Source organism: Papaver somniferum, chromosome 9 (assembly GCF_003573695.1).
Source record: "Papaver somniferum cultivar HN1 chromosome 9, ASM357369v1, whole genome shotgun sequence".
Lineage (NCBI taxonomy): Eukaryota > Viridiplantae > Streptophyta > Magnoliopsida > Ranunculales > Papaveraceae > Papaver > Papaver somniferum.
In genome coordinates this window covers 190204698-190228101 of record NC_039366.1, presented here as the reverse complement: position 1 = coordinate 190228101, position 23404 = coordinate 190204698, and the positions used below count along the sequence as shown (strand labels likewise).

General features: G+C 37.4%; 1 long non-coding RNA gene across 1 annotated transcript; it reads right to left on the bottom strand.

Moving 5' to 3' along the window:
* Positions 1 to 20112: 20112 nt before the first annotated feature.
* Positions 20113 to 23190, bottom strand: LOC113309236. Its single transcript, XR_003340459.1, has 3 exons — positions 22937 to 23190; positions 22218 to 22285; positions 20113 to 20650 (listed from the first exon to the last, which is right to left on the bottom strand). It is a non-coding gene; the product is annotated as an uncharacterized LOC113309236 (long non-coding RNA).
* Positions 23191 to 23404: the final 214 nt, after the last annotated feature.

Genomic DNA, 23404 nt, shown 5'->3' with positions numbered 1-23404 from the left:
CCTCTCTACAATCCTTCCTGACTGCACAAGCGGATTGTCGAGGGATCACAAACAGTGAGACGAATATTTTTGTGACTTCTTTATCTTGCCTATCGGAGAACTCTGACGATCTCAAGCCAATCAATCGATTGTAGTCGTACGATAGAAGATGCAAGATCTGATCACACAACTACGATAAAAGTAGTATCGGTATGGCTTCACAATCCCAATGAAGTCTTTAAGTCGTTAACTCGAGTTTAGAGAAGAAACTCAACAGTTAATGGAGATCGACTCTAGCAAGCGCACTAGTAGCACACAGACGTGTGGGGATTAGGTTTTCTCAATATTAGATGTCTCCTATATATAGCCATTCAAATCAGGGTTTTTCCTTAGGTACAAAGCAAACTTTATCCACCGTTAGATGAAAAACTGATTTAGATTCAAGCAAATATCTCTGAACCGTTAGATTGAAAGACATAGCTTGTCACACACACCTGGGTACACGTTTACTGGGTTTGAGAAAATCATGCCCAAACGAGTACACGTATGTTGGTTCAACATGATAACCCAAAAGGTCAACCATATGATCATCTCATATTAATCATGTTCTTCTTCACCATAACTAGTTCAATTGACTCAAATGAACTAGTTAATAATTGTTCAATTGTTATGAGATCTTATGTAACTACACAAGACACAATTGAAACAAAGATTATTTGATTCGATTAGAATCGGGTCATGTACATTATAGCCACGGTTTGCATAAAACATTCCTTAATAATTAATGTTTCATGTTCAGAGCACATCTTTAGATCATAACCTCTTAAGTTCACAAACAAGTTCGCGACTTAAGTTAATCGGTTGAGTTTTCCAAACTCAGCATAAATTCTCGGGTCGAGAACTTCCGCCAGTTCGCGGACTGAGTTCCTGGACTTAGCACACAAACGAGTTTTGGAAATCCCAGCAGAAATTCTCGGTCGAGAACTTTCGTCAGTTCGCAGACTGAGTTTGCGGACTTGGCAAGCCAATTCCACAATCCTACCGATTTCTCTTGATCAACAAAGTTCGAAAACTTAGGTTCAAGGAATACATGGTTATATAATCTAAACTCTCATTTCAATCATTGAAACATTCTCAGAGGGAGATATTCAGTCGTGAAGAACAACAGACTTTTCCCGTCAGAGCAATTTCCAAAGTGATTGAAACTTTCATGACTTTCGTCACTAGGTGAAGATAAACCTGATCAAAGAGAAATGCTTTACCAACACATGATTTCGAGTAAAAGATAAGCAATGAATACTCAGCTCAAAATTTCAAGTGTATATGATCTAGTCTATATAGCATACGACTTTTGTCTCATCAGAAGTAGGAGAAGAATAGATAGACTTTCGAGTGATAGATAAGTTCAAGACTTCACATAACTTTTTGTTGGTGAAGTTCCACGGTTCCTTGGTGTAGATATTCGTCGTTGTCGTTGAATCACCATGAATTCCTTGAGCTCAACTACACTTTTCCTATCCTAGTCCGAGAATTAGCTAATAGGCTAGAAATCAAGAATTTATAGTTTTGATCACTAACATTGACAAACATGCTTGATATAGCAACGCATGCGAGGTTGACCGAGCTATGCTCTAACACAAACATCTTCGTCTCACTGTTTGTGATTCCTCGACAATCTGCTTGTGTAGTCAGGAAGGATTGTAGAGAGGTAATTGATTAATCTAGGTTGTTCTTCGTGAATATAAGTTTGGATTATCAATTGGTTCATGTTACCTTGATTTTATATCTAAAGACGGAATAAAACCCAGGGTTTATCTGTGGGAGACAGATTTATCCTTTCGATAGACTTTTCTGTGTGAGACAGATTCGTTTATTATCAAGTCTGTGATTTTGGGTTGCAGCAACTCTTAGTTGTAGGTGAGATCAGCTAAGGGAGTCAAGTGCGCAGTATCCTGCTGGGATCAGAGGCGTAAGAGTACAAACGTACCTTGTATCAGTGGGAGATTGGTAGGGTTCAACTATAAATCAGTCCGAAGTTAGCTTGGAGTAGGCTAGTGTCTGTAGCGGCTTAATACAATGTGTATTCAATCTGGACTAGGTCCCTGGATTTTTCTGCATTTGCGGTTTCCTCATTAACAAAATTTCTGGTGTCTGTGTTATTTCTTTTCCGCATTATATTTTATACAATAGAGATACAGGTTGTGCGTTAGTGATCATCAACTTCTCTAATCCAACTTTTGGTTGTTGATTGTAGTTGATTGATCCTTGGACATTGGTCTTTGGTACCGTCCAAGTTATCTCTCTTTGATAAAGACTCGCTATTGATTTTAGCTTGAGTAGAAATCAAATCGAGAGATTGAGATAATAACTTTTGAGATGCTTTTTATCTAGATTGAGCCTGACTGTCTAGTTGATTCTCTAGCAAAGTATTTCGGAGTTAGTCCATACAGATTGCTAAGCCAAATATTGGGTGGTGTTGTTAGACCCCCGCTTTTTCAATTGGTATCAGAGAAGGCAAACCCGTTTAAGACCTCATCAGTCTGTGTTTGTAGCGATCTGACTCTATGGACAGAGGTGCTATCTCTATTAACGTACCACCAGTCTTCGATGGCTCAAATTACTTATGGTGGAAAATTGTTATGCGAGATTTTCTTCAATCGCGTGATTTTCAATCATGGGTATATGTAGTCAATGGCTATGATGTGCCCGTTGTTGCAGCCGGAAATGGAACTTTTCCCAAGAATATTGGTGAATATAATGCTGTCGAGATTCTTGCTGCAAAGCAGAATTCTGAAGGGTTGAATGCTATCATACATTTCATTGCCCCAAGTATTAAACACCATGTGTCTAATTGCACTAGGTCTAAAGATGCTTGGGATATCTTAGAAACCGTATTTGAAGGAAACTCCAGTGAAAAGGAAGCTAGGCTTCAAAACCTTAATTTTGATTGGGAGAACCTTTGTATGGCAGATGAAGAAACATTTGATGAGTTTAATCACAAAGTGTCTGAAATTGTTAATGCATCTTTTGCATTGGGTAAGACTATTCCTGAAAAGGACATTATGATGAAAATTCTCAGATCGTTGCCATCTAGATACGAGTCTAAGAAGCATGCCATCGTTGAGGGGAATAACCTTAATAATATCTCCAGAAACACCTTGGTTGGGAAGCTTAAGATATTTGACCATGAGCATACATCCAAAGTCGGTAAGGATGTTGCCTTTAAAGCACAGAAGAGCACTAAATTACTTTCCAAAGGTAAAAGTGTTCATGTCTCTGAGGATGATCAATCTGAGAATGATTTTTCAGATGAAGACCTTGACAAGTCGGTCTCCTTGATCACAAGACAGTTTAGAGTCTTCTATTGAAGAGAAGTAAACGGTTTTCAAGAGACAAACCTAGGTCATCAGACAAACCTCACGGTGGCGTACCTCCTAAAAATAGGGATGCTGACGAGGCTGATGACGAGGACATGCCTCAGTGCTTTAAGTGTAAGGGTTTTGGCCATTTTTCTAATGAATGCGCAAATCGTAGAAAATACACTGGGAACAAAGGTCTAGCTGTAACACTTGATGAAATGTATGAAACCTATGATTCCGATGAAGATGAGAAATTAAGTGTAGGGCTTCTTGGTGAAAACATCGATTTTGATACTTGTTGCAATACATATATCAACCTCAATGGATTCAGGGAAGAAGGAAACCCAATCAAGCTGGAGGATTCGATTGATTTATCCTATGGAAACCCTGATCGTGATGTTTCAGGATCTACTATGTGTTTAGCTGCTGTCGCACCACAGATGCCTGAATATTATCCAACATTGACGTGCTCGTTTTGTTCGATGAAGGGCCACGAACTATCAAGATGTTACAAGTACAAGCATCAAATGAGGCACGATAACAAACTTCAACGAAGAGCATATCGATTAGCAAGAAAGTTGGAACTTTCTCAGAAGACCTCCAAGGTATGTAGGATCTTATCTTCATCAAAGAAGTTGGTTTCCAGGGATAGAATTAGACCATTTGAAAAGAAGGTATGGTCAAATCGTTTGATAGACAGAAGCCTGAATATTCCTCTCTTGAGGAAAGTGGTGGACAAATTGTTGTTCACCACATCACAAATTAATTGTGTTGTTGTGCAAATCTCGTCTCATGTGCCTGATCGAAAGAGACAAGATCGCAAACGTGCAGGCTTGTAGAAAAGTTTTTGTTGTTTTCTGTCTATCAAACAAAAGAAAGGGTTATTATCGACAATTCTACTCTTTATAGGGTTTAGAGTTGAACGACCACGAACCCGTTTATAGGTTTCGAACCCTACATTCATTTTTTCTTCCTGATATCCTTTTTGTCTCTAGACCTAATGAGATTGTGAATTCCTTCCACAAAAATCAGTTGTTTATAACTGTTCTCAAAGTATCATGTCTATGGAGATGAAAGGTGTCAACATGATTGTTAAGCCATCAATCAAGGAAAAAGAAAAATCTCCTGTAACTCCATCCCGAAAAAGAAAAAGGAGGAATACAAGAAAGCCAAAGGAAGTATCTTCTAACTCTCAGAAGTTTTTCGATGTTCTTGATGATTTGAAGGAAGTAAGAAAGGAGATTCGTGAAATAAAGGCTTTTGTGTCAAAGTCCTTAGAAATTCAGAGAGCCCTGGTACGAAATAGTCAGCCAAGACAGTTCGTTGATATAAACTCCTATCTCCGTGAACCGTATGTTCCAATGGCTGTTGACAACAAGGAGTTTGGAAATGATGTTGAATTTCTCAAAGGCATTGTAGCCTAGGATGTCTTCTTTTTGGATTAGATGAAAGAATAACTAGTGCTTTGAATAGCGATGATTGTGACTACACATAGCTATTTTATTTTCATCTTCTTATGTTATTTTTTTAGGTTTATTGTTTTAAATTCTAAAAATATTTGGAGGATGATCATTATTGCAGTATTTTCTTGGTTTGTTATATTGCAATATTTTTATGGGATATGTATTGTTTGCGTCCGTGAACTTGAAGGTCCCATATTGCGGTCAAAAGTAAAGTCGTCCATGAATTGGTATTCGTATTGATGAAAGGACGAATTGACTTTTGACATATACAAAAGTTATGCCTATACAATCATGTAATTGATGGAAAATAGGATTAAATATTTTGTATGACAAGGATAAAGTCTATTATGTTGTTATGCATATAATGACGCAAAGATAGAATAGATCCTTGTATGTTATCCACGGTATTGATCTTCGTTGATCCATCTTGCTATGTTTTACCATGAAGGATTCATTGTGTTTCTTATGTTGAGCACCTTACAACTAAGTCGATTAACCTTGGCTTTGTTGGTTGTTCCGTAAGATGCTATATGTTGAGCATTAGGAACTAAATTAATAAACTAGTTTGGTTATTTAGTTTTGTACTCCATAAGGTTCTTTCTTATGTTGAGTACATGTACGTTAAGGTTGTAATGCCTTTTGATAATCTTAGTCGGGATTCCATAATCTCTTATGTTGAGCCCAAAATAATTAAATTGATTACCTCGGTGATTAGTTTGGTTATTTGTTTGTATTCCGATTAGATTAATTATAGGTTCTCTTGTAATTAATCTAATTGAGTTTTCATATATTCCACAAGTTCTTGTGTTGAGTATATGAACGGCTACACTATCATGTTCTATTGGTTAATGTAGTCACGTATTCCGTAAGGTTTTCCTTATGTTGAGTACTTGAACGTTTAAGTTAGTCACCTCCATATGATTAACTTAGTCGTAACCTGTTGCTCCGTGAGTTTACTTATGTTGATCACTTTCAATTAAATTGATCACTTTTTGTGGTTTTGATTTAATTGCATATTCCAATTAGAATACTTATGGGTTAACTTGTGAGTATTTTGGTTGAGTTTTGGATATAAAAAAATCATTCACATGGTTTTTGGCGTCCAAATAAAAATCTTTCTTTTCTTTCGAAATTAAGGTCGCTCTTGTTGTTCCTTTGGGAATGACATCAAATGGGAGAGAGTTCTTTTGAACTTGTGCTTAATGGTAATATCTTGCAGGGAGTGCGACTGTGGAATTTTATAGGGGTTATCTTGCGTCTTAAAACTCCTTGATGAATGTTGTTAGCTTTGGCTATAAGATTGCACTTAAATTAAGATGATATGTTGTCTTTATTTTGGTCATGAAATGTCTCTTGTGGAAATTTCATTATGAACCCGTTCTTGTACCTTTGCCAATTTTATTGACAAAAAGGGGGAGAAATATTGTAGGTCACACTACAAATACATATGGTTTTTGGATCATTGTGTAAGGGGGAGTGGTTTCCATGATCGAGATGGAGTATTGACTAAGGGGGAGTGATACATATCACCATAGTATTATTGTTGAAGTCGTGATGCAATTGGACTTTGATGTTCATAATAATACTATGACATTGTATAATAATGATCGAGAATCTCGATTTCTCTCATTGTTATAGCTACGGATCTTCAACAACGATGATACCAAACTTACAACCTTTGGGATCATTGGAGTACTTGGAAGGACGAAGATTTCAAGGAACGTTGAAGATTGGACTATGGAATAGGAGCCACTAAAGTTTATCTTTTTTGTATTCCATATGTATTAATAGTTTTGTCATTAAAATTGACAAAGGGGGGGATTGTTAGAGCATAGCTCGGTCAAACTCGCACGCGTTGCTATATCAAGCATGTTTGTCAATGTTAGTGACCAAAACTATAAAGTCTTGATTTCTAGCCTATTAGCTAAGTCTCGGAATAGGATAGGAAAAGTGTAGTTGATCTCAATGACTTCGTGGTGATTCAACGAAAACGATGAATAACTACACCAAGGAACCGTGGAACTTCATCAACAAAAAGATACGTGAAGACTTGAACTTATCTATCACTCGAAAGTCTATCTATTCTTCTCCTACTTCTTATGAGACAAAAGTCGTATACTATATAGACTAGATCATATACGCTTGATATTTCAAGCTGAGTATTCATTGCTTATCTTTTACTCGAAATCATGTGTTGGTAAAGCGTTTCGCTTTGATCAGGTTTATCATTACCTAGTGACGAAAGTCATGAAAGTTTCAATCACTTTGGAAATTTCTATGACAAGAAAGGTCTGTTGTTCTTCACGACTGAATATCTCCCTCTGAGAATGTTTCAATGATTGAAATGAGAGTTTAGATTATATAACCATGTATTCTTTGAAACGAAGTTTTCGAACTTTGTTGATCAAGAGAAATTGGTAGGATTGTGGAATTGGCTTGCCAAGTCCGCGAACCCAGTCCGCAGACTCAGTCCGCAAACTGACGGAAGTTCTCGACCGAGAATTTCTGCTGGGATTTCCAAAACTCGTTTGTGTGATAAGTCCGCGAACTCAGTCTGCGAACTCAGTCCGCGAACTTGGGGAAGTTCTCGACCCGAGAATTTCTGCTGAGTTTGGAAAACTCAACCGATTAGCTTAAGTCCGCGAACTTGTTTGTGAGCTTAAGAGGTTATGATCTAAAGATGTGCTCTGAACATGAAACATTAATTATTTAGGAATGATTTATGCAAACCGTGGCTATAATTTTCACGAGCCGATTCTAATCGAATCGAATCATCTTTGTTTCAATTGTGTCTTGTGTAGTTACATAAGATCTCATAGCAATTGAACAACTTTTAACTAGTTCATTTGAGTCAATTGAACTAGTTATGGTGAAGAAGACCATGATTAATATGAGATGCTTATATGGTTGAACTTTTGGGTTATCATACTGAACCAACATACGTGTACTAGTTTGGGAATATTTTTCTCAAACCCAGTAAACGTGTATCCAAGTGTGTGTGACAAGCTATGTCTTTTGATCTAACGGTTGAGAGATATTGGCTTGAATCTAAATCAGGTTTTCATCTAACGGTGAATAGAGTTTTCTTTGTACCTAAGGAAAAACTCTGATATGAAAGGCTATATATAGGAGACATCTACCCACACGTCTGTGTGCTACTAGTGCACTCGCTAGAGTGGATCTCCATTAACTCTTGAGTTTCTTCTCTAAACTCGAGTTAACGACTTAAAGACTTCATTGGGATTGTGAAGCCATACCGATACTACTTTTATCGTAGTTGTGTGATCTGATCTTGCATCTTCTATCGTACGACTACAATCGATTGATTGGCTTGAGATCGTCAGAGTTCTCCGATAGGCAAGATAAAGAAGTCACAAAAATCTTCGTCTCACTGTTTGTGATTCCTCGACAATCCGCTTGTGCAGTCAGGAAGGATTGTAGAGAGGTGATTGATTAATCTAGGCTGTTCTTCGGGAATATAAGTCCGGATTTTCAATTGGTTCATGTTACCTTGATTTTATATCTAAAGACGGAACAAAACCTAGGGTTTATCTGTGGGAGACAGATTTATCCTTTCGATAGACTTTTCTGTGTGAGACAGATTCGTTTATTATCAAGTTTGTGATTTTGGATTGCAGCAACTCTTAGTTGTGGGTGAGATCAGCTAAGGGAATCAAGTGCGCAGTATCCTGCTGGGATCAGAGGCGTAGGAGTACAATTGTACCTTGTATCAGTGGGAGATTGGTAGGGGTTCAACTATAGATCAGTCCGAAGTTAGCTTGGAGTAGGCTGGCGTCTGTAGCGGCTTAATACAGTGTGTATTCAATATGGACTAGGTCTCGGGGTTTTCTGCATTTGCGGTTTCCTCGTTAACAAAATTTATGGTGTCTGTGTTATTTCTTTTCCGCATTATATTTTATATAATAGAAATAATACAGGTTGTGTGTTCGTGATCATCAACTTCTCTAATCAAACTTTTGGTTGTTGATTGTAGTTGATTGATCCTTGGACATTGGTCTTTGGTACCGTCCAAGTTATCTCTCTTTGATAAAGACTCGCTATTGATTTTAGCTTGAGTAGAAATCAAATTGAGAGATTGAGATAATAACTCCTTGAGATGCTTTTTATCTAGATTGAGTCTGACTGTCTAGTTGATTCTCTAGCAAAGTATTTCGGAGTTAGTCCATACAAATTGCTAAGCGAAATATTGGATGGTGTTGTTAGACCCCCTCTTTTTCAGTTTCTTAGAGGTAACCTAGGTTCATAGAAGACGACTCTAGCAAACAACTAGGAAACATAAGTCTCAGTGATTCAATTTCCTTGTTGTTTGAGTCTTTCTTTTTATATACTTTCAAGACTAAGGTTGCTTAGAATTCAAGCTACGATAACTTGAGATTCAAGCAAACGCTTTCTATGTTTAGATGAAACTCTTTTTAGGAGTTCATGTACGCATATGAGAAGTTTGACTTGAAATTACATTGAAAAAATACATATGGTTTGGGTACCAACACAGTGTATAATGATAGTTCATGGAGAATCTGCCTTGAGAACTAATAAGCAACATCGTGGCATTTAAACACTAAATACTTGAATCATGATGCACATTGATAGACGCATTTATGTGTCTAATATAGCTCATTTGTATATATTGCTAGTGCTCGATATCGTACTTATTTGGTTATTTTATTTATTTGTAGGTGTTTTTGGAAGAATAAGGCTTTGTGGCGAAATTGGCTAAAAATGCGGCATTTGGACCTCCGTTGATAATGTGCCGGAAGCGCCCCAGAATTGTGTCGGAAGCGCCCCAGGAATACCCCGGAGGAACCCCGAAAAAGTGCGGAAAACATCCCAGAAGAATTGCTAAAGGCACCCCTAAGTTGGATAAGGGGCACCCATTTTAGGGCATGTACTAAAGGGACTCTCGAACTGGATAAGGGGGAGGTCATCTTCATAATTCAAATCTGAAAAAAGGCGGGAAAACTTGGTTTCACGCTGTTGATTTTGGAAGAAAATTGTTTGAGCTGTTCAGGGAGATTCAATGCTGCAAATCGATTGGGATGAACTTCCCAGACAATAACAAGCCCAGTACAATCGATTGGACCCATCATATTGGGCTGGAATATCCGGGAGAAGCAATCAAAGTTAAAACAAAGAGACGTGTCATGTTTTGCACTTTCTAAGATTTTGTGGAGATTTTGGGAGAGTTTTACGCTGGATAATCATGTATTTGGTCCTATTCAAGGCATAGGAAGAGTTTGGTGGCTATTTTATAGCTAACAGACGCGTACAAACACTGACATAGGTGATTATTGTTTCAACTGCAGAGAAGAAAGAGAAGAGATTATCGGGACTTGTTTCAACTACAGAGGTGATTATTCTTTTATGACTTCTTGCATTTTTATTAAATGTTTTATGATTTTTCTTAATTGATTGTCATTTCTTTTGATGGTTTATGCTTGATCTTAGTACTTTTGATATACCATGCTTTCGATTTACAGTTAATCTTCTAAAAATCTACCTTGGCAAGAATTAGAGTCCCTATTTTTATGTGAGCTATAATTGTTTTGGAAATAAATATATTAATTATATGAATGATTATGGTGGAATCCTGAGTCCTAGTATCTCTTGATCCTGTGACAATTTTGTATATATTTTTGTTTTTAAATCTATTCAAGTCCGAGCAACGAATCTGTATTTACCGCAATCTTAATATTACAACAAAATGGCGCCGTCGACGCGGACTTGTATATAGATTTGTTTTTAGGTTTAATTTTTTTTTTATTATTATTATTTGTTCCTTTTTACGTTTCTTTTTGTGTCTTTGATTTACAGGTTCGAAGTGGAATACTAAGGACTTGGGAACAAAAAGCTTAAAGCTAAAAGCTAAAAGAGAAGAAAAAAAAAAGACATAATTTTTTTTAGGATTTAATTTTTATTATTATTATTTTTTTTGTATATAGCTTTTATTTTTTTTATTTTTTTTAGAATTTGTAAATAGGCTTTATTTTTCATAATTTTTGTAATTTTTGGACTTTTTATTTGGACTTTATTCTGGACTTTTGGACATTTTTTTTATTTTTATTTTTATTTTTAACCCTACGGAAGGGTTATATAAAAAAAATTAAATATAAACTGTTTGCAGGGAAGGACGACGATTACAATATCGTCTCGGCCCCTCGGGTTCGTACATGCATAGGAGTCGTGGCCCGAGTCGACTTCAACGGTTCATCCCCCGTCTGGTACGGGAGGTAAGTCCATCGAAACACTCGCGAATCTCCTGTAAGAGAGTTACTGTATTCCTTAAGGTGATTCATTGATTGAGGACGAATTTGGACTGTTTTTAATTTCCTAGTAAAGGGCAAGGCCTGGACAAATCAAGATAAGGACTCGGATTTCATCACCGTTTCCTTCTTGCCCGCCTCAGGAAAACGAAACCTAACGCGAACCCAAGATTAAAACTTGACTAGAACGAGACCGATAGGGTAACGCGCTTATTAGGAAAAAATTTCGAAGGATATTGGTTACTTTATTAAGCACACCTCGAAGTTCATAATGGTTTCTGTGAGTTGAATGCGTGACTGCGCCGCCTTGTGATAGCGGTGAGGCCTTGGGTATCAAAGCTCCACTGAGCTTCCCTCGCCTCAATTCAACTTACTTTGACTCGGATTGATTCCAGAGGGGTTTGCTCAAACTGTAACGAATTCCCCTTCGAGAGATAGAAGCTAGTCTAGAAACAATCTAAGGGAGCCATCATGCTTTTTGTTTTCTAGATAAAATAGGCTTGTCGTGGTCGAGTCAGCCTTCTTTGTGCTTGTTTAGAATTCCCTTGCAGTTAAAATGTCAAACTGGTATTATAATAGCCATCAGAATGAATATAATTATCCAACTGAACAACATGGACATTATTATGACCATAGTGTAAATAGTGGTTGGGAACGCAAACCTTTTGAAGGTTATGGGTCATACCATGGTGAGCCCAATTACTATCCACACGTGCATCAGTCATACGAGCAAGAAGATTATAGTACTAGTTCTTCGTCTCTAGAGGATACAATCAAACTATTGAAAAGTAGTCCTTATTATGATCCTTCAGTTCCTATTCCTTCTCTAGAAGAGACTCTCAGGAATTTAGCTGAGTCATCACGTCAGTTAGCTGAACGACATATAAATTAGATGAGGTGAATAACGTAGTTATGGACGAAAGAACTGCAACAACAATTGAATCTGTAGAAGATATCCTCAATAGATTAACTCAAAACTTAGATCCTACACTAAGGGAACTTTCTTTGGAAGAGACCCTTGAGAGGATAGCTGAGTCGACACGTAGACTTGAGTTAGAGACGAACGAAAGTATTGCTCGAAATAACTTGAATTGCCAATATAGTGTATCCAATAATACCCTTGAGAATGAAGATACTTTTTCACATAATCAAGATAACGAGGTTATAATTTGTAACACTACTTATTTAGATAAGGTTCAATCATCTTCGTACTATTATGATGATGAGGATAGTAGTGATGAAGAATCTGAAATATGTAGGCATAGTGATCAGGAATCTAGTAATCCAATTGAGCTGCATAGTGATTATATTATTTCTAGTTCAAATCCAAATAATTTTTATGATTATTCACCTATTCAAAAGGACGAGGATTTGATTAGGGATACCACCGTTTTAGACGATGTAGTTTTTCCTTTTGATTACGAAGCCGATAGTGGTTTAGAGGAACAGGTTCATTTCGAAAATACTGTTTTAGAGTCTAGCGACCTAGAAACAATAGTCTTGGAAGAAGAAGATAGACCCGTAGAGATGAGTAAAGATGCACTACCTGATAATAACTTAGAAGAATCTCTTGAATATTTTAAGGACTTTGAAGATACGGAAATTCAAGAAATAATTATAGGTCTAGCTAGAGACACTGAAAACTCTAAGTTTGGGGGTGATTATCACTTCCCTAATGCCTTACCTTTAACTCTCAGAAAGTCCCCACACTTAGGACTTGATATTTGTGCCTCAACCATTTTACAAGATTACCTTCATACTCGTTTTCCCAAGCCTAATGATGTCCAGGAAGAAGTTCAGTCGTTAGAAACCCATCCTCTGGTTGATGTGGTTTGCCCAGGCTATGATCCCCAGATTGACTTTGTTTTCCCACCAAATAGTTTTCTTCCAACTGTGGGAACGTTTATATTCCAAATGTGTCGAATATTAAGTTGTGAGACTAAACCTAAATGCTTTAGGAAATTAGAATCGACACATTTGCTTAAGAATGACCACTACTCTCATTGTGGTCAATTATGTAAGTCAAATCTTATTGACTTAGAGGATCCTCAGTTATTTAGGTTATTATTATGTGCTTCTAAGATCATATTTGAGTTTTTCCAGACTCTAGGACCTAATGATTCGGATCCCACCTATGAAGAAACGCAACCAATGAAAACATTTTATTTAGACCCTTTCTTAGAACCTGAACCACAATTAGATATAAATTTCTTAATCGGGAAACTAAGTAAGGGCATGCTAGTCTTGTTCACTTTCTTGGTTCATTGGAGTTTCCTTTGGTCAGCTCTATTTGGTTTTGAAGACCCACAGTTATTTCGACTGTTACTTTATGGTTCGAGTTGACTAATCCTTTCCTAAGTCTGGCTGAAGACTTTAAGCTTAGCACTTCTTGGGAGGTAACCCAATCTCACGCAACACGGTAATATCCTTCCTTAACTCTTTTACTTCAAATAGTAATCGTTTCTCCTTGTTCATGTTTTTAATTTTATCTTTAGAACATTGAGGACAATGTTAGATTTAAGTTTGGGGGTATTGGGAGAAACTTTTTAGTTGCGTAATAAATAAACTCCATAGCTTAGAAATTTATGCCTATTGAGGATTGCACTGACTAATCTAAGTGGATGGAAGCATTTTGGTTTTAGGAGTTGAGGGACCAATCTGACTAGATGGAAACATCTAGAAGAGTCTATTCATAAAAGCACAGAACTCAGGTGTTAGAAATAACATGATAGTTTCACCATATCTCGTTGAGTCCTTTTCACTTCTAATTTTATTTTATTTTGTTTTTAAACTATGTTACTCTAAGTGATTTGGTGGGGCCCACGATTCAAGTTGTTACCAATGCTAGGGTGAATTAGAGTGATTGAGATACCATGAAAAAAAAAAAAAGCAAATAAGAAAAAAAGAAGAAAAGAAAAGAAAGAAAAATAAATTGAGACCAGACCATTTGACCAAAAGGAATAAATTCAATAAAGTCGACCACTGGTACCCTTGTATATGCCAGTTGTGTTGACCTAGAGTTAGGTTATCGATCACTGGTTCCCTTGTATATGCCAGTTGTGTTGATATTAGTCAGACTAGTATCTCAATCCATTAGGATAGGTTCATTTTGGCGGAGGCCTTCAGACAGATATGGGAAACGCCGTTCACTTAGTAAACATCAAAACCATCTATGTTTTTCTATATCCATCTCTTAATCTTTCCATGTGATTAGTTTGACTCCGAATATGATGTCCATAGTGCAACTATCTGAGTAGAGCTCTGTCACTTTATATGAATTTTAGTATGCTTGAGTGCAAACTCGTGTACAACAATTGGAACTTCGCATCAGGGTACTTCTTCCTGTAGTCAATAAGTATGCCAACCAAGGAGATTCTTTAGTGCCTTCCAAGGTTCTGCGTAGATAGCTAAGGTCTGGAGTACAGGTTTTGTGGGTATATCTCTGGTAAGCCCTCCCGAGACTATAACTCGGCCACTAGGGCCACCTAGGGGTTTAAAGGCTTATTGCATACGCTAAATGCAATCGACGATGCCTGCGACAGTGAGTTAGGATTTTATTTTGTAGTTTTGATTTGCTCGGGACTAACAAATAATAAGTTTGGGGGTATTTGATAGACGCATTTATGTATCTAATATAGCTCATTTGTATATATTGTTAGTGCTCGATATCGTACTTATTTGGTTATTTTATTTATTTGTAGGTGTTTTTGGAAGAATAAAGCTTTGTGGCGAAATTGGCTAAAAATGCGGCATTTGGACCTCCGTTGATAATGTGCCGGAAGCGCCCCAGAATTGTGCCGGAAGCGCCCCAGGAATACCCCGGAGGAACCCCGAAAAAGTGCGGAAAACATCCCAGAAGAATTGATAAAGGCACCCCTAAGTTGGATAAGGGGCACCCATTTCAGGGCATGTACTAAAGGGACTCTCGAACTGGATAAGGGGGAGGTCATCTTCATAATTCAAATCTGAAAAAAAAAAAGGCGGGAAAACTTGGTTTCACGCTGTTCAGGGAGATTCAATGCTGCAAATCGATTGGGATGAACTTCCCAGACAATAACAAGCCCAGTACAATCGATTGGACCCATCCAATTGGGCTGGAATATCCGGGAGAAGCAATCAAAGTTAAAACAGAGAGACGTGTCATCTTGTGCACTTTCAAAGATTTTGTGGAGATTTTGGGAGAGTTTTACGCTGGATAATCATGTATTTGGTCCTGTTCAAGGCATAGGAAGAGTTTGGTGGCTATTTTATAGCTAACAGACGCGTACAAACACTGACAGAAGTGATTATTGTTTCAAATGCAGAGAAGAAAGAGAAGAGATTATCGGGACTTTGCAGCAACGAAAAAATAAAGATTTTCTCGAGCTGGGTAGTATATAAAGGAGGATACAAGTCTCATAAAGGTTGATCAAGAGTTTGGGGTCGAGCCAGAGCCAGGAGGAGCGGAGAAGAAGGAAAAACAGCAATGTTCACCTGCTGCTGCTGCTGCCATTAAAAAGCTTGAAGAACACGAAGAACAGACTCTCCAGGGCAGACTTATTTTCAGCAGCGTCAACAGCATCAGCGAAGTGTCGCAGTTAGCTGCAGTTATCTTTTGTCGTTCTTCTCTGGACGCCTTCTGTGAGTCTCAGAAACAATGTTTTATAATTTTTGACTCTTTTAATCATACTTTGAGCATCAAATATATATTTTAAAAACATGATTATTATGATTAGCTAAACCCCAATACTGGGATGATGGAGGAAGCCATATTTTACACATATAAAAATTATATTTAATTCTTTTATGACTTCTTGCATTTTTATTAAATGTTTTATGATTTTTCTTAATTGATTGTCATTTCTTTTGATGGTTTATGCTTGGTATTAGTACTTTTGATATACCATGCTTTCGATTTACAGTTAATCTTCTAAAAATCTACCTTGGCAAGAATTAGAGTCCCTATTTTTATGTGAGCTATAATTGTTTTGGAAATAAATATATTAATTATATGAATGATTATGGTGGAATCCTGAGTCCTAGTATCTCTTGATCCTGTGACAATTTTGTATATATTTTTGTTTTTAAATCTATTCAAGTCCGAGCAACGAATCTGTATTTACCGCAATCTTAATATTACAACACACATACACAAGGTATTTTAGTTATAAAATATGAAAAAGCGGGGGTCTAACAACACCACCCAATATTTCGCTTAGAAATCTGTATGGACTAACTCCGAAACACTTTCTAGAGAATCAACTAGACAGTCAGACTCAATATAGGTAAAAGTATCTCAAGGAGTTAATATCTCTCTCTTGTTTTTATTTACTCAAGCTAATAGAAATCAACGAGTCTTTAATCAAACACAAAGAATAACTTGGACGGTACCAAAGACCAATGTCCAAGGATCAATCAATGATAATCAACAACCAAAGGTTGGATTATACTAATTGATGATCTAAACGCACAACCTGTATTATTTCAATTATAAAGATAAGACAATATAATGCGGAAACTGAAATAACACAGACACCAGAAATTTTGTTAACGAGGAAACCGCAAATGTAGAAAAACCATATGACCTAGTCCAGATTGAATACATACTGTATTAAGCCGCTACAGACACTAGCCTACTCCAAACTAACTTCAGACTGGACTATAGTTGAACCTCAATCAGTCTCTCACTGATCCAAGGTACAGTTGTACTCCCTACGCCTCTGATCCCAGCAGGATAATGCGCACTTGATTCCCTTAGCTGATCTCACCCACAAATAAGAGTTGCTACGACCCAAAATCACAGGCTTTGACAATAAACAAATATGTCTCACACAGACAAGTTTATCAAAGGATCAATCTGTCTCCCACAGAAAAACCCTAAAGTTTTTGTTCGTCTTTTGATAATAATCAAGGTGAACAGGAACCAATTGATAACCGGTCCTATATTCCCGAAGAACATCCTAGATTAATCAATCACCTCACAACAATCTTAATCGTATGGTAGCGAAACAAGATGTTGCGGAATCACAAACAATGAGACGAAGATGTTTGTGATTACTTTTTATATCTTTCCTATCGGAGATATCAATCTCAAGCCAATCAATATGATTGTTCTCGTACGATAGAAGATGCAAGATCAGATCACACAACTACGATAAAAGTAGTATCGGTCTGGCTTCACAATCCCAATGAAGTCTTTAAGTCGTTTAACCTGGTTTTAGAAGAAGAAAACCAAAGGTTAAAGGAGAACCGACTCTAGCACGCAAACTAGTATCACACGTAAGGTGTGGGGATTAGTTTTGTAGAGTTGCTAGATGTCCCCTTATATAGTCTTTCAAATAAGGGTTTTGCCTTGGTAACAAAGCAATCAATATCCACCGTTAGATGAAAACCTGATTTAGATTCAAGCTAATATTTCTCAACCGTTAGATTGAAAACTTAACTTGTTATACACAAATGAAATGCCCGCTTCTAGGTTTGTTAACCGTACCCAAACGTGTACATTGTTGGTTCAACAATTGTCAACCAAGCAATGTTCTAACAAAATATGTCTTATAGGTTTTTATGAAAGTCATATCAATGACAAACGTATTTTAGAAGGTAGGTATACGAAAGGGTATGCATACTTATGGACCAGTTTGTGAATTCATATGTCCAAAGTACGCGTACAGGGTATGAGTACACTAAGGAAATTCATGAACTCACACTTTTGAAGTATGCGTACTGGATACGTGTACCTCATCCCTTTACACGAACTCAAAACTAAAGGGTATGCGTATTTGGTACACGTACCTACCCTTATTTGGGAACTCAGATGACGATGGTACGTGTACCTTCCTGTGTCCGAAATTTTAGTAGTTCTGAAAACTTTATTTAATTGATTCGAAACTTACCCAATTGCCATAAATGATGAACATCATTCCTTAGGCTCTTTTCAAATGATTAACTTGAATCAAAATAGTTCATGAACAACTATTGCTTGAATCATATTTCAAGATGTTTAACAAGACAAGCTTGACTCAGAACTTCTTCTTTGCAATATGTAGCAGACCAAAGAATTTCGATTCCAACGGGTTGGATTACGACCCGCTTGGCCCACTCCGACTCTCTGATACGCCATTCAAGAAACTAGATTTTCAAAATTTCGGACCAATTCGATTAAGGATCAAGTAAATGTCAGAATTGTCAGAGTAGTTCTGGATACCAGCCACCATCGGCCAGTGCCAATGGTCTTCTGGGTAACCACCGAGGTGGTGGGGTGCCCCAGTGGGCCTGACAACACACACCGCATCAGACGGGTGAGGAACAACCAATGCCAATGTCAGGGTAGTTCTGGTTACCAGCCACCATCGTCCTGTGCCAATGGTCTTCCGGGTAGCCACGGAGGTGGTGGGATGCCCCAGTGGGCCTGACAACACAAACCGCATCAGACGGGTGATCCAGATGTAGTGGGGGTGCCAATTATGGCCTAGTAGATGGTATGAACTGCCTCGCAGTAACCATCCCTTTTCAGATGATATAATTACCTTGCACGATAATCACCGTTGCCTAACTCACTAGCCGAGACAGATGATATGAATTACCTTGAATGGTAATAATCATCTCTTGTCTAACGGACTATATGGCTATAAAATAGTATGAATTATCTCGAAGAAGTAACAATCATCTCATCATTAGGTAGTATGAACAGCCAGTACTGCAACTACCTCTACCAAAGCATTTTATAAACTTCTAGGTTGTAATCATCTCTGAATAGATGGTATGAACTGCCAAGCAGCAACCAACACTTCAGATGATATGAACAACTTTGTGATGAATTGTGATGAACCGCATAGCGGCTGCCTATGTTCCCTCTTCGTTGCTTGATCCCTGCCTATGTACCCTCTCCGTTGCTCGAAGGGATCAAGCACGACCATAGTTCGTCATTATTGTTTAGATAGAGGAACTGCTCTGATACCAAACTGTAGCAGACCAGAGAATTTCGCTTCCAACAGGTTGGGTTACGACCCGCTTGGCCCGCTCCGACTCTCTGATACGCCATTCAAGAAACTAGACTTTCAAAATTTCGGACCAATTCGATTAAGGGTCAAGTAAATGTCAGAATTGTCAGAGTAGTTCTGGATAACAGCCACCATCGGCCAGTGCCAATGGTCTTCCGGGTAGCCACCGAGGTGGTGGGATGCCCCAGTGGGCCTGACAACACACACCGCATCAGACGGGTGAGTTACGGCCAGTGCCAATGTCAGGGTAGTTCTGGTTACCAGCCACCATCGGCATGTGCCAATGGTCTTCCGGGTAGCCACCGAGGTGGTGGGGTGCCCCAGTGGGCCTGACAACACACATCGCATCAGACGGGTGATCCAGATGTAGTGGGGGTGCCAATTATGGCCTAGTAGATGGTATGAACTGCCTTGCAGTAACCATCCCTTTTCAGATGATATAAGTTACCTCGCACGATAATCACCATTGCCTAACTCACTAGCGGAGGCAGATAATATGAATTACCTTGAATGGTAATAATCATCTCTTGTCTAACGGACTGTATGGCTATCAAATAGTATGAATTATCTCGAATAAGTAACAATCATCTCATTATTAGGTAGCATGAACAGTCAGTACTGCAACTACCTCTACCAAAACATTTTATAAACTTCTAGGTTGTAATCATCTCCGAATAGATGGTATGAACTGCCAAGCAGCAACCAACACTTCAGATGATATGAACAACTTTGTGCTGAATTGTGTTGAACCGCATAGCGGCTGCCTACGTATCCTCTCCGTTGCTCGAAGGGATCAAGCACGACCATAGTTCGTCATTATTGTTTAGATAGTATGTACTGCTGGTCATCACAGCAACTATCTCTAACTATTTCGCAACACTAAGGATGAGACACTGCAGCACAATACTATTAAATCTTCAAACTCCATACACATTCGATTTTGAAGTCCATTAGATTAATCCACATGTCAGAATAAAAATAAATTACTAGTGTACATTGATCACTCTCGTCATGCATATATACTTATATTCATAAAGCAATGGCAACAATATGGGAACGAGATTCGTTAGAATAATGTAAAGAAAACAGATAGTGTCATGACCACAAGCACTTAAAACTAGTAATAGAAAGCAACTGTCCATTGTGGTAGTAAACGATGAACCTAATCACTTAACGAAACGTGAGAGATTAAACATGACTCAATCCAAAAGTTTAGTTCTGAAGATGAAGGGACTGTGAAGTTCAAATGTCTAATATATAAGGGTATCTAGCCATAGAGAAAGATGCCAACAAAATATTAAAACATAAATACAACTTCATTTCCCCATTAACGTAGTCGTCGCTCAAGCCAACCAACAACCAAGTCCATACTCTCACTAATTTCCACGAGATTCATTTATGCAATATGATCGACCAAGATTCTGACAACTAAACTCATGACAGACAAATTACAACCACTACTGCAGAATCTTATCTCAAGTACGTACGGTTGATCTAGCAAGCGAACCATTGCAAGAATAAAATATCCACCACGATGAATGCGACCAATTTCACTCACTTTGTCGTACAAAGTGGTCTAAACAACGTTGCTGTGAACAACACCAGAAAGGAAAGTCATGATGCGATCAAAGCAGAAGTTCCCATAGAAATGACGCAAAAACCGTATATGTAAAGCAGTACAAAACTTGGTGTTCAAAAACTAACAATTGATTAAGTCACATTATTATAATTATTCTAATTTCATATTCCTTAGCAAAAACGGCATAAATCTTATAATTTCTTCGCAAGATCAGACTAAACGGAAGAACTACACCATCCACTATCACTTGGTAACACAACTAAAATCGATACTGCCAGCAACTAATTTCTAACTTAAAGTAAGAATGTTCTCTTAACATACAACTTATATATGTAAACAGTATAAGCATAGAACATTAGCGGTACAAATGATATTAATATTACATTCCACAAAAGAGTGCACCAGCAAAAGAAATTGCATTGGGTATTTATACGCAACTACAAACTTATAGAAAGAAATGCAGGCTGAAGCCTGATAAAGTATGATCTGTAAGTATATTATTCCACTAGTTTAAGAAATAAGCATATCAGTATGATCTGTAAGCACATTTTCTTATCATAAGATCATTTCTTAACTAATAATTTGACCCCGTATCGACCAGACAGAATAGGAAACCCCAGGTCTAAACATTAAGAGAGATTTGTATTCCGCATCACTAATAAATATTTAAGAGTACCAAGTATGATGCTTTATAAACTTCCGAAAGGCAACATTTCACAATTTTGACTCACTAATGACCCTAATTATCGCATCCCGTAAAACAATATAGCAAATTGATCTCAATTGTAAGCATGACTAAAATTACAAAAAGTCGTCCATCTGGACCATCTTATTGAAATGCTAAAATAGATCAAGGTACACAAGTGGTGCTTACCAATTATATGTCTTAGCTAGGTTCAGCTTTTCAGTAGAAACCTTGAACCACCAACTAAAGAGAGCCATGATAGCTTTTCCAATGGAATCCCATCCTTGACGACAACTTTCAATACCAACTCTCCTCAATTTATATTAACTCAACTAACTTAGGCTACTAGTTAACTATTAAGCACAAAGTGAACTGTGAGAGTTTTCATTTGCTCCCTTAATTTACAAATATCATAATGTCTAGTACTGCACATGCTTTTGCACGACCTTCATGACAACATTTTCAAAACGTAATGCGAGAATAGCTAATGCTAATTAGATTTTCATATAACTATTTTAACAAACACTTCATGTTCGCACTCTAAAATTCAAATCACAAATCCTACCAAGTCCAACACTTGATCCATAAGCATTTGCACACATACAAGTTAGGGGTTCCTGCGTCATTCTAACTACACGCATTCATATGATCATATAAACGGAAATCAACGTCGAGGCCATATGCAGAAACAACACCATTGAACATTTCTATATCATTTGTGCCAATTAGAAATGCAAACTGACAGAGAAATACAAGGGAGAGTATAAGAAGCATCAATTCTCACTGATTAACTTGCCACAGCTCTTTCACTAAACAAGCCATTGTAGCAATTCCGCACTATATTCATAAAAATGTAAAAATTAGTAAATTACCAAGAATATTATCCACATACCTTTAGTGGCCAAGGAATCCAACTAACTCCCAATTCAAGCTTGCCGCCATACTAACCCCATTGTTAACCTTAAGCAAACAAAGATATTGTATCATCTGATATCCCTAAGTTAAAGTCTAGAACTACCATTTAGCACAAGGGATATATGAAACAGTAAAATGAAAGAGTAACAAATGAATTCTTATAGAATTTATGGGCTTAGCCAAATAACAGTCATCAAAGAACCAATTCCTGAAGAGTATCGTCCAAAATCTCGGATACAAAGACTATCCAATTTATTTGCATGTTTAAAGTTTATGAAAATCACTAGATAATGTTAAACTAAGATGTGCATGATATGAAGAGGCTGGGCTTCTCACTTAGATAAATATCACAGACAAACATATAATTTGAGAAATAAAGATGCACTTCAAATTTATTCCAGCATCAATCATTTTATCTATTTATAAATAGATTTTGAGAAGAGCCCCAAATTTTATATGGAGAATCCTAGTCATACAGTTTATAAACCAAATCAAATTGATAATACTGGAATTGACAAAATTTACAGCTAAGAAAAAGCTTTAATATTATTTGAATTTGAAGTTTAATCATCTAATTTTGTCAAAAACCCTTAATCAGCATGAATCCAAAGAAAACGAACCCAAGCAACAACAACAACTCAATGAACTTCATCTCCACGGAGTTTGCTCATATAAGATTCTCAATCTTGTTCTTACCATTTTTTTTTTAAAGAGGATGCAAACTGATGAAGAAGAGAGAGGAAATAAAAGAAGAAGGGAAAGTGGAAGAAGCAAATCCCTCCGACTATAACTCCCCTCATTCCAGCATGCATATACAAATAACTTGTATGGGTTGATTTTCTATCTTCAAATACAACAACTCTTCCAAGGATTAGCACAAAAGAAAAAGTAAATTTTAGAGAGCAATAATCGCCGGAAACACAGAAGAGAAAGGGAAAGAGATTATGAGAAAAAAAAAAGAAGTACGAGTCAACTTTATTTTCCGTTCCTTTAAAAATTAGGAGAGGACTAACACGTGGTTAATATGCATGAGTTACTATTATAGCACCCAAAGGTTTCGACCAAGGCACTCCAAGTGCACTAACAGGCTCAGTTAAACCCGAGAAAAAGGCATGGAGTGTCACACAGTATCTACTAGAATTCATACGACATAGTCTCATATAG